Source organism: Phoca vitulina, unplaced genomic scaffold (assembly GCF_004348235.1).
Source record: "Phoca vitulina isolate PV1807 unplaced genomic scaffold, GSC_HSeal_1.0 scaffold1, whole genome shotgun sequence".
NCBI lineage: Eukaryota > Metazoa > Chordata > Mammalia > Carnivora > Phocidae > Phoca > Phoca vitulina.
Window position 1 is genome coordinate 91,591,933 of NW_022589704.1, and position 12,588 is coordinate 91,604,520.

A 12,588-nucleotide genomic window follows, 5' to 3' on the forward strand; every position below is an offset into this window, starting at 1 on the left:
ACCTTATTTTGGAATAGCAGAAAGTTCAGCAACACCATTACCTGCAGTTATATGGAAAGTAGAAAATATTCCTAATGACCTAGGTTATCAGTTACGGGGTGTTTCCAAAGTGATGGAGGTGCCACCTGGTCCCTTTTTGCTCCTTATAGTAAAATGAAGGAAGAGAGAAATAAACTGAGGGAAAGACTATTATAGTCCCCACCACCCACCTCCCCACCCCCCCGCAAAAAAAAAGATTTTAAAATTTTCAGCCTCTCCAGATGGCATTCAAACAAATATCAAATCCAAGGCACTAGCAGGAAAACAGTGTCTAAAGATGAAACTAAGGGGTGCTTGGGTGGCTCAGTCAGTTAAGCATCTGACTTATGATTTCGGCTCAGGTTGTGATCTCACGGTCATGAGATCTAGCCCTGCGTTGGGCTCCATACTGGAGAGTGGAGCCTGCTTGGGATTCCCTCTCTCCCTCTCCCTCTGACCTTCTTCCCCACCCCCCAGCTCATGCGCTCTCTCTCTCTTTCTCAAATAAATAAATAAGAAACTGAGGATATAAAAGTAAAACTTTTTGTTAAGACCTCAGAAAGATCAAAGGTGGTGCCTCAGAGTCTATAAAAACCCCCTTAAAGAAGAAAGAAATACTCCCGTTTCCATCTACTTAACAACACTGCTGACACCAGATGTGTGGGTTTTCCACACCAAGCAATTCTCCAGTTCTCATAGGACACCAACTGGGCGTCCTACAATTTTTTTTTATTATTATTATGTTATGTTAATCACCATACATCACATCATTAGTTTTTGATGTAGTGTTCCATGATTCATTGTTTGCGGCGTCCTACAATTTAACTAGATTCTGACACTACCTGCCTGGAATTAGTGCAGACCCCACAGGGCAAGGACTCCATCCCACAACCCTTCCCCCTCCCACTTCAGATACCCATCTCAAGTCCCACTTGTCACCTATACTTCTGACCAACCAACTATAAATGGGGGCAGGGGGGTTCCCCCAACCCCTTTCTTGGGCTCAATAATTTGCCAGAATGGCTCACAGAACTCAAGAAAGCACTTTACTTACAATTGCCCATTTATAATAAAGAAAACAACTCAGGAACAGCCAACTAGAAGAGACACCTGGGGTAAAGAATGTGGGAAAGGGCAACAGCTTCCATGTCCTCTCCGAGAGCACCACCTCCCAGCACTCCCAAGTATTCACCAACCCAGAAGCTGTCGGAACCCCTTCAGTCAGGATTTTTATGGATGCTTCATTACATCGTCATGATTGATTAAATCATTGCCATTAGTGGCCCCTGAAATCAGCGGATGGGGCTGAAATTTCCAACTCTCTAATCATGTGGTTGTTTCCACTAGCAACCACCGCCCCCCCCCCAACCGTAGGGAATTTCCAAAAGTCATCTCATTAACACAAACTTATAAAAGATGCTCTTTTCAGCTTTATCACTCTGGAGCTGTTTCAGGAGCTAGGGACAAAATTCAAATATTATAACAAAAGATGTTCCTACTGCTATTATCCCTTAGGGCATTATAGAAATAATGTCCAAAGGAGCTCTGGCCAGGAGCTGGGGATGAAGAGCAAACACATATTTCTTATACTATCATAAGAGATTAAGGGTTTGCTTCACAAATCCTCTCAATCAAACTATAGGGCCTCTAGAAAGTTAAGGGCATTGGACCTCAACCATTTCAGCAAAAGCAAAGGGGCTTATCACAAAGAAATCTGTAGGTATGGCTTTTGCCTAATGGAGTGAATCCCAAAGAGATTCACAGGAGACCTACAAGTTTCTTAAAAGACTTATATTTGTAGAAACATAGCCAACTTGTCTACAGGGGACAGAAACGGTACAGAATGAGGAGACTTTTTCAACCCCTAGAATTCTACTGGCAAGAAGCAAGCTGAGAAAGCTGCTCAGCTACAAAAATATGCTACCTTTCATAAAAAAGAAAAGATGAGGGCCACCTGGGTGGCTCAGTCAGTAAAGAGGCTGCCTTCAGCTCAGGTCATGATCCTGGGGTCCTGGGATCAAGCCCCCCATCAGGCTTCCCTGCTCAGCGGGGAGTGTGCTTCTCCCTCTCCCTCTGCCCCTCCCTGCTCCGCTCGTGCTCTCTCTCTCTCTCACTCTCTCTCTTTCTCTCAAATAAAAATAAATAAAATCTTTTAAAAAATAAAATAAGAAAAGGAAAGATGACTCAGAGGGCAGAATCAACAGCTCAGAGAGTGGAACCAAGAGCCATGGAGAATTAATCTTAGGCCTTGGGATCTAATCAAGAAACTTCCAGCACTTACTTAGAGGCTTTCAGAATTTCTATGGACCAATGAACCCTTGTGCCTCCAATTTTCTACCTTGTTGGACAAGAATGACTTCCTGATCAACAACTATAGATGGGGGCCAGATAACTTATTTCTTTAGTTCCATTGGTCTACAGATCAAAAGGGTCTGTATTTAAGACACTACACCTGAGGAGCCTCAATCACACCTGAACTTAATTTAGATGCAGCTCTGGACTTTGAACTGATGTAATGAGATGAGGCTTTAAGGACCTTGATAGGGTAGGTATTTTGCATGTGGGAGGGATGTGAATCTTGGAAGTCAGAAGGTGGACTGTGGTAGGCAACCTCTTTGATAGCTCCCAATGATCCTTGCCTCCTAGTATTCAGGCCCTCATATAATAATCTCTCTTTCAGTGTGGGTTTAACCTAGTGATGAGTTTCTGACAAACAGAAAATAGGGAAAGCGTTGTGATATTGTTTCTGAGATTAAATCATAACAAGATTATGACCACCATCGTGGATCTCTCTCTCTTTTGCTCTCTCATTACTCTGAGGGAAGCCAAGTGACATATTATGAGCAGCCCTATGGAGAGGCCCATGTGGCAAGGAACTGATGTCTCCCACCAACAGCCACTGAGGACCTGAGGTTTACAAACAACCACATTGAGTCAGCTTGCAGGTAGATCCTCTCCCAGTTGAGCCTTGAAATGACTACAGCTTCAGGAACACAATGATCATAGCCTTGTAAGAAATCCAGAGCCAGAGGACCCAGCTAAGCTGTACCTGACTCCAGACCCTGAGAAACTGAGAGGATAAATGTTCGTTGTTCTAAACTGATGAGTTTTTGGATAACTTACTATGCAGCAAAAGATGATGAATACAGGTTGTATCCCATAACACAGATTTAATTTCCTAAGGGGATTTAAAAAATGTGTCCAATGCAAATTTTTTAAATATTAAAAAGAGTTTTTCCTCCTACTTATAATTACCTAATTGATTATAAACAGCCCACTGGAGTTTCATTCATTAAGTACTCATTCCACAGAGTTTTTTGTGATTCTGTGCAAGGGCATGTAGGAGGTGGGGGGATTTAAAAAGAGATAGAGAAAAAGAAGCCACACCCCTGGTTTCTAAGAGAAGATGTCCCTTGAAAGAGGCAAGCACGTGAAACAGAATAGTACAGGCTGATCTGGACCACGGTGAAGGCAAATACGCAGGAGAACAGGAACCCGGTGGGGGGAGTTCCTGAGTTCTGGGGGGAGGGGGGCACTGAAAGGATGTACTTGACTCAGGATTCAATGGCACAAAAACACAGCTAATTGGCTTATGCTCAAGAATGAAAAGGTCTAAGTGTCACAATGGCTTCCAGCACAGCTAGATTTAGGGGAGTTCAGATGATGTTATAGAGACCCAGTTATCCCTCTTCTGTCTCTCAGCTCTGTTACCTCTGTGTTTGTTTCATTCTCAAGCAGGCTGTCAAGAGCCGAGCTGATCTGCCAGGTGTCAAAGTAGTCAATTAAGACAACAAGGCAAAAATGAAAGTAACAATTAAGCCTTTATTTATTTACTGCCATAGTGTAAGGAAGAAGCTAAATTGCTGGCTCCCCAGTGTTCCATTTTCCCCCATGGAACAGCACCCGGGGAAGGCCAACTGTATCAGCACACCTGGGGAAACTGGCTCACTGCTGAGGGAGCCTCAAACAATAGGTTCCTGTCTTTCTATGGATTGGGGGCCAGGAGGAGCAGGGATACCTAGTAGAAAAGTCCTGAGTTCTGAGTCAGTGTGGAGAAAAGTGTCTTCAACTTTCCCCTTCCCACCATAAGGTTTCAGCCTAGTCACCCTTCCTCCCCAATAAAGAGGCTTCTGATGGAGGCACCTGGACCAGGAATGCAGCCATGCATGAAAGAATGGCTGACCACAGGGGCCTAGTCCTTGAATGCAACTCCCTTCAGAGCCTGCCATGCATTGGCGGTGCACTGCGTCTGGTGTAGGAAGGGCAGCTTTCCCCCATGAAGCCTGCCAGATAACGTATTATGGAGTAATGTGTGTGTGGACCCCCCCTCCCCGCCCATTCATAGGTTGAAGCCCTAACCCAAAATACGATGGTGTTTGTAGGTAGGGCCTTTGGAAGGTAATTAGAGTTAAATGACGTCATGAGTGTGGGGCCCCCATGATGAGATTAGTGTCCTTATAAGAAGGGGAAAAGGCACCGGAGCTCCCTTTCTCTCTGCGCATGCATACACACAAGGAGGTCACGTGAGCACACGGGGTGATGGTGGCTGTCCGCAAGCCAGGAAGCGGGCCCTCACCAAGAATGGAATCTGCCAGCAATTTGATCTCAAGCTTCCAAGCCTGTAGAAATGTGAATAATAAATGTACATTGTTTAAGCCACCCAGTCTATGGGTATTCTGTGATGACAACCCAAGCTGACAGAACACCTTTGAAGTTGCCTATGGTCAGGCCTGAAAGATCACTCATAGGCTTCTGGCCATGAGCTGACCCCTTGCTCTTCCTCTATTGGTGACAAGATGGCTATCAGCAGCTCCACCTGACATCCTCTTCCTCTCAGAAACACCGGTAGGAAGAGAGTGCTCTATCTTAGTAGTTCCAGCAGAAACTCTGAGACTGGCTCTGAGACCGGCTGGGGTCCTGTGCCCATCCCTGAACCAAGGCCTGTGGCCAAGTGGTTGGAATTCACAGGCCAGCATGCATCCCATTATACCTCTGAATCTAGAGTTTGGGGCAGGACTTTCCCAAACTACTTACACTGTGAGTGAGGGAGGGGCACTTCTACCAGATGTGCAAGTGCACCCTAGGTAGGCAACACCTACAGAGGCCTGCTCTCCAGTGCTTGAGCAAAAGTCAAAGGATTTATTTCCTCATCCATCCCATAAACATTTACTGAACTATGTGCCAGGCACTGTTCTCGGCCCTGGGGAGACAGCAGTGAACAAAAGCATCCATCTTAAATTCTACTGGGGGTAACAGACAATAAACACAATCAGCAGGCAAAATAGATAGCCAGGTAGATAGAGACAAGGGACAAAGGGAAAGAATTAAAGCAAGAAAGGAGGGCAGGCAGTATGAATATGAGGGACAGGTATTCAGGAAAGCCTTGCTGAAGGCAATCAGAGAATGAGCATCCCAGAGCAGAGGGAACAGCCAACATGAAGGCTTAGAGGTGGGAGCATGCTTGTTGTGTTCAAGGAACAACAAGGAGTATAGGTTGCCAGAGAAAATATGGAATGCCCAGTTAAATTTGAATTTGGGGTAAATAACATATACATTTTTTTAGCACAAGTATGTCCCAAATATTGAACAGGACATATTTGTATTAAAAAAAAAAATGTTCCAGGCCACATTTGGGACATATTTATACTAAAAAATTATTTGCTGTTTATCTGGAATTCAAATTTAACTAGGAGCCCTGTATTTTTGTTTGCTAAATCTGGCATTTCTAGGCCAGTGTGACTGGAACAGAATGAAGAAGATGGAGGTGTTAGGGATTGAATTATGTCCCCCAAAAGATGACGCTTTACAGTCCTGACCCCAATTAACTCAGAATGGGACCTTACTTGGAAACAGGGTCATTGCAAATAGAATTAATTACAATGAGGTCATACTGGAGCAGGGTGGGTTCTTCTAAAAAGATGGCCATGTGAAGCCACAGGGACACACAGGGAGAAGGCAATGTGACAACAGAGGCAGAGACTGGAGTGCTGCACCTGCAAAGCAATGAATACCACACGACAACCACGAGAAGCTAGAAAGAGGCACAGAAGGATCCTTCCCCTTCCAGCCGCAGAGGGACCGTGGCCCTGCCAACACCTTGGTTTGGGACTTCTAGCCCCAAGAACCACGAGAAAATAAATGTCTGTTGTTTGAAACCACCCAGTTTGCAGAGCCTTCTTACAGCTGCCCCAGCAAAGTAACACAGGCGAGTGGCAGAAGATGAGGGCAGAGAGGTAAGGAGGCTGAGGGACAGATCCTGCCGGGCCTTGGAAGCTATGTGGAGACTTGGCTTGCCCTCTGAGTCATCTAAAAGTCTGGGGAGAGGAGTGACATGTGTAAAGAGATGTAAGAGCAATCTCAGAGGACCGCCAGGGAAGGAAATGGTATGTGATGCTCCAAGAACCATGTGTGGTTGCATCCCACTGGAGTGTGTGCTAAGGGCAGTGGGCGCAAAGGCTGCAGAGGTGAGCCAGATCCTGAAGAGCCTCTTAGCAACAAAAAATCAGGTATGCTTCCCCCCTGCGGGCAATAGGAAGCCAGTGGAAAACTTGGATCAGAGAGATGGGGTCAAATATGCCTGCTGCCTGGGTTTTTGTTATTCATTGTACTAGAGGTGGAGGCTGGAGTTCAAGAAGAATGACTGGACAATGATGGAATTCCAAGTACCATGATTGGTGAGGGAAGGGGATAACCTTCCCATTAGATAGGGGACCTTAATCCAAGCCCCTCAAATCATACTACTGACAGAGCCACATTCCCGCACGCTCCTGAGGTAAATTGGAAAATACCTAGGATTTCTCTGGAACATTGGAAATTCTACTCAAGATCACCAGTACACTGAGGGAGATGAATTCCCACCTGCAAGGCAGGGTCTGGAAGAGATAGCAACAGATTTTCCCCTGAATATTGTGAATTTAGAATTCTGGGCCCCAGACCAGGGGCTCTCAAACTTCAGTGTTTAAGAGAAACTCAGGGAGATTTTGAAAATGCAGATTCTGAATCCCATCCTGTGTATCTTGATGAAGTAAAGGTGGTCCTGGAACCACACCTTGAGAAACTCTGGCACAGTGAGGGACTTGAAGATGTGCGTGCAGACAGTGATAAAGACTACAGAGAAAGCATGAAACAGGGCAGGAAGATAGGAAATGTATATGGGTGTGGAGGGGTATGATGGTGTAGCAGGTAATGTTACTAAGAAGGTGATATTATATGTTGAAATTACGTGCAAACTTTTGTGAGTATGTTCATTCCTGGAGAAATGGCTATACAACCTTCAGGAGATTCTTAAAGAGATTCTGAACCAAATCAGGACTGAGAACCTCTGTAGATTTGTTTGTTAGATTAGAAAATTACATATTTTCTGCTCTCAGATGAAAAGCAATTTCTTTCAGATGGAAGTTCAGAATCCGCTTATATTTTGAGTGTTCATAATACTTGGACCTTAAACAGTGGTTCTCAGCCTTACCTGCATGTGAGAATTACCTCTAGAGCTTTAAACAATGCTAATTTCTGGATCTCAGTCTCAGAAAGTCTGATTTAATTGGTTTGGGGGTTTGCCCTGGGAATTGGGATGCTAAAAGCTCCCTAGGGGAATCTAATTGCAGGAAAAGCTGAGAAAGACCGACCTGGTGTTTCAGCTGAACCTCAACTCATGATAGGAAGGTTGGGGCCATTACTCCCATTTACTGAGACTCTGGAGAATGTGTGGCTCACCTGAGGTCCCATGACTGGTGAGTAATTCAAGACTCAAGACCAGGTTCTAGGACTCCCAAGTCAGTGCTCTGGCCATGATCACACCATGTGACAGAAGCTGGTTGGATTTTGATAAGGAGTGAAGGGCCAAAGCTCGGGCTCCTGTACTAGGAAGGGCAGGCCCACAGGGACCCTCATGGTAGGAGGACTCAGCATCTAGGAAGCAGAAGGATAGAGGTGCTGCCCGCCAAGGGGAAGAGGGGGCGGTTCAGAAAAAGGGGGTCAAGAGCTGCCACCCGGCTGCCACCTCACAGGCCAGCAAGAGAAACAGGTGCTTTGTCTGTGTCTGTGAAGATTCTCATCCCTCACACAACAACCTGGTCAACAGTGGCCTCCCAGCTGGCCCAAGGCTGACCAAAACAATGATGATAACCAAAACCCTCTGAGATAAATGACATTAATGGTTTTGTGGCTTCCAGTAATCCAATTCCTTCTTCATTCCCTAACACCGGCCAGGATTGCTGATGTGGGCGGTGGGGTGAGCGGTCCATACACCAGAAGAAAGTCACTATCCCAAAAGTAATGCCTCCATCAGCTCAGTAAAATCCTAGAATGCTTCCAGCTGGCACAAAGCTTTCCATTGTCCAAGTGGTAATTAGTAATGGCTTCAAAAGCAAATGCCCTAGGAGAGAGACCTTGGATTAAAAGTTCAAGGTCTTAGTTTTCAAACCTTTTTTAAACAGAACTCTTCTGACAAAATATCTTTATATGTATGTATGTGTGCATCATATATAAGTCATATTATATTATACAGATGATATGTTACATATGCATATATGTAATATGAATGTTACACCTATACTATATCATATATTGTATATATTACATGTAATATGCATAATATATAATTTAATATATATGTATATAAATATAAGACAGATCAAAGTAAACTTGCTGTGGACAAAGCAAGGGCTGGGGCTGGAAATTATCTCATGGGTGGGAGGTGGTGGGAGAGGAGAATGCCCTACCCCACTTCCCCTGCCCACCCTCCCTCCCTCCCACCAAGCTGGATTGCCCCTGAGCCACCTCAGCCAAACCCTAGGACAGTTTGAAAGAACTGCAGGAAGGAATTCATTAACTCACTGGACAAGGGTTGAGAGCCTACTGTGTTAGCATTGTGCTCGATGCTAGGACCAAGGCAAAAGACTAACAGCCTCTTCCTTCAAGGACCTCATCATCTGTTGAGGGTCACAGTCAAGAAAGGGATAACTATGCAAAATGTGATAGGAACTGAATAAGGGAAGTTAAAGAGCATTACAGAATATAGTGGGAGCCCTGAGGAAGGGTACCTTGCCTTGGGTGGGGGCAAGGGAGGGCAGGACCTAGCAGAGAAGGCTCTTTGAAGGAGAAGAGCCCCAAAGTTAGGGTCAGTTCCAGTTTTTAGAGCAGGCTTTAATAAAATGAATGAGGGCAGGGGAGCGGGAGAACTTTGGGAATGGGAAGATACACGGAGCAGAGTCAGAGGAAAACGCAGGGCATCTGGAGCTGCCAGAGACCAGGAACACAGGGGCCAAGTCCCACTACTTCACAAGCTGTCCCAGGCAGCCCCTGTGCTGGGATCCCAGGCTCCACGTGCAGGATGGAAAGAAGAGACCAAGGGCCTCATCCAGACTCACAGCCTAAAGGGGCAGGTCTGGGGCCACCAAACTGGGGCTCTGGCACAAAAAGGACTCCCTTTGAAATGACTTCTCAAAATGACTTCTGAGAAATCAGATCTCTTCAGCTGGATTTCAGCCCCGAGAGCAAATGTCCAATAAAGTTCTGAGGGTCAGAGGGGAAGCCAATCCATGAAAGGCTTTCCTGAGCTGACCCAGCCCCTACAAACAGGCGGGGAAAGCCAGCCAGAAGAGGAAGGAAAGACAGACCCTGGGCCGGGGATTACTGCAAGGCCATCACCCAGTCACCCAGGAGAACGTGATCATAGAGTTCCCCTCTGAAGGAACAAACTCCCGCTGTGGGAATGATGCTCAGGACCATCCTTCCGCCCGAGGCAATGCAGACAAAAAGGAGAGGGTGCTCTGTGTGTCCCCCGCAAACCTGCTACTTGGCCCTCACAGTGTTCCTCTTTACTATGAAAAGAAAACGAAGAGCTCAGGGCGCTCTCGAAGTTTTGCTTTTTCTTTTTCATGGTCTCTTGTCTACTCTCTCAAAAACCACTTTCCCCCTCTGCTCCTTCATCTTCCTCCTCCTTCCCTGGAACTCTCCTTTCTCCTGAGGACACCGTGACAAAGAAAAATGCCTGCAAGGGCCTTGTTTTCAAGATTGAGTCAAGGCTCTAAGCTTTTATCTTGCTCTTAATGGCACCTTGCACGATAGAGCCCAGCGAGGCTGTGTGGGCCTGCGTTATCTCCCAAAGACCGATTGGGCTGCCTGGCCTCACGCACAGCGGGCACCCCCCCGGCAGCTCGTCCAGATGGATGAGCTGTGTCCGAGGCTGCAGAGCACACTCCCCGACACCAGCCACCTCCCAGGCCAGTCCGGGCTGCCCTACTTCTCACAGGCACCCATCACCGGTTCTGCTCCCCAGGGGATTTTTCAATGAGACTGCAGGCTTGATAAGGCCCTCCCAGTTCAGAGGAGAGGAAACCAAGGCTAGGAGACTTCCTGATGGCCCAGCCTAACCCTGCAGGGAGACAAGAGCCCAGCATGAGGGTTCCCCTGCCCGCTTTCTGGCACGTCTCTATCTGGGCACAGATAGATTTGTATTATAAACAGTGTGGGAAAGCCAAGCGTGGGCCAGTGCCCCCGAAGAGGCAGATAAGAGCTTGTGTTCTGTTCCACCCAGCACGCAGAAGCAGATCAAAGCTTCAGGGAGAGTTGGCTGACTGAGCTTGCCATTCACACCACCATTCACACTCCTTGGTGTGTCTCACGCACTTCAAAGTGCCAGGTGCCGTCCAGAGCAGTCTGCAAGCTGCAGCCTATGACACCCACCGCCCAAGCCTGGGGGAGGATGTGAGATGCTGTGAGACTAAAGGAGGGGGGAGGGAGGCTGAGCCTCTGATCATCTTTCTTTGATAAGAAAAGTGCATTTAGAAACAATGCAAGTTGGTAATAATAGCTGCTGATTTGCACAGAGATCTTCTGCGCTTCTACAGGACCTGTCATCTAAACCCACAGCAGCCACTTAGAGGCTGAGTATTTTGCCAGTGGTCACCACCCAGAAAATAGTCGAGCTGGGATTTGAACCCAGGTGGTATGACACCAAAGCCTCCATTTCCCAGACCATTCAGCACAGCTGGAGACCTCCTGGGCTTCATGGAAGAAGACAGGAGGGCTTTAGGTCGAAGGCAGGTGACAGTGCCTCATTTCTTTGCCCAACCAAAGTTGTTTTCCAGGCAAGACAAGAGACATATGTTTCTAGGGCAACCTTCCAGAAAGGGGCAGGCTGTGTGCTCCCTGAGGACAGGGACCAGGCTTGATTCTTTTTTGCATCCTCAGCACCTAGTGCAGTGCCTGGATCAAAGTGGATGCTCAAAAAGTCCTTGCTAGGAGCACCTGGGTGGCTCAGTCGTTAAGCGTCTGCCTTCGGCTCAGGTCATGATCCCAGGGTCCTGGGATCGAGCCCCGCATCGGGCTCCCTGCTCGGTGGGAAGCCTGCTTCTCCCTCTCCCACTCCCCCTGCTTGTGTTCCCTCTCTCGCTATCTCTCTCTCTCTCTGTCAAATAAATAAATAAAATCTTAAAAAAAAAAGAAGTCCTTGCTGATTCCTGGCCTAGCCATATACAGGCTGTGTGGTCAAAGGCAAGCGACAACTTGTCTGGGTTGCAGGTTCCTAATCTGTAAAATGGGGATAATAATGTAGCCCTCCCAGTGTAACCATATGATTAGAAACCATACATGTAAAGTCGCTCCCACTATGCCCGGCACATAGTAGGTGCTCAATAATCGACAGTTTAGCTGTCTTCAAAGCCGTGCGTGATGCTAAGGGTCAAGGGTAAGATTAGACTGACCCATAGTTCTTGCCTAAAAGCAGGATAGGGCAAGACAAAATAACTCAAGGTATTCCCATGTTGTTGTTGTTATTTTTAGAGAAAGAGTGTGTGTGAACAGGGGCGGCGGGTGGGCAGAGGCAGAGGGAGAGAGAATCTCATGACCTGAGCCGAAATCAAGAGTCAGACACCTAACCGACTGAGCCACCCAGGCGCACCCCCACCCACCCAAGGGGCAGCCACGTTCCACACTTTGGGAGCAGATCACAAAGGTTACTATGGGGTTTGGCACAGTAACACTCAGAACCAAGAGAGGGGCCTCAGAAAACCTCAAGGGGCCACACGTTGCCAAGGACTCCACAAATCACAAAATAGCTTCAATTTCTCCACCTGCTGGGCCTTGCCAGTGAGGAAGGGAAAAAAGAGGGGAACTCAGTGTGCAACACGAAGCATCACTCGGCGACCGCATCACTTAGTGTTTTTGTAGCAGGCACTGCTCTGAGCACTGACAGGAGATGAAATGGTTGAAAGCCGCCACTCACAGGGGCTCTCAGAGTGGCTGTGGGGTACGGAAAGGAGACCTCTAGGAGGACAGCCCAGGCGCACACCAACCCATGAGACCACCCTTACAAAGGCCAGGCAGTAAAGGCTAACTGCCAAGAAGGTCCTGCAGGAGCCACAGGTCTGGCCAGAAGAACAAGGTGACCATGAACTGGAGGGTCAGTCAGAGGTCTCCAGGGAGGTCATGTGACTCTTCAGTGCTTGTCCACTTCTTCCCGAAGGACTAGCTCGATCTGGGATTCACTGCTGGGGGCCCACCATCACATCTCAGTGCTTCAGTATAGAAAGCAAACATTCCAGTGCCTCGCCACCAAATATAATACAC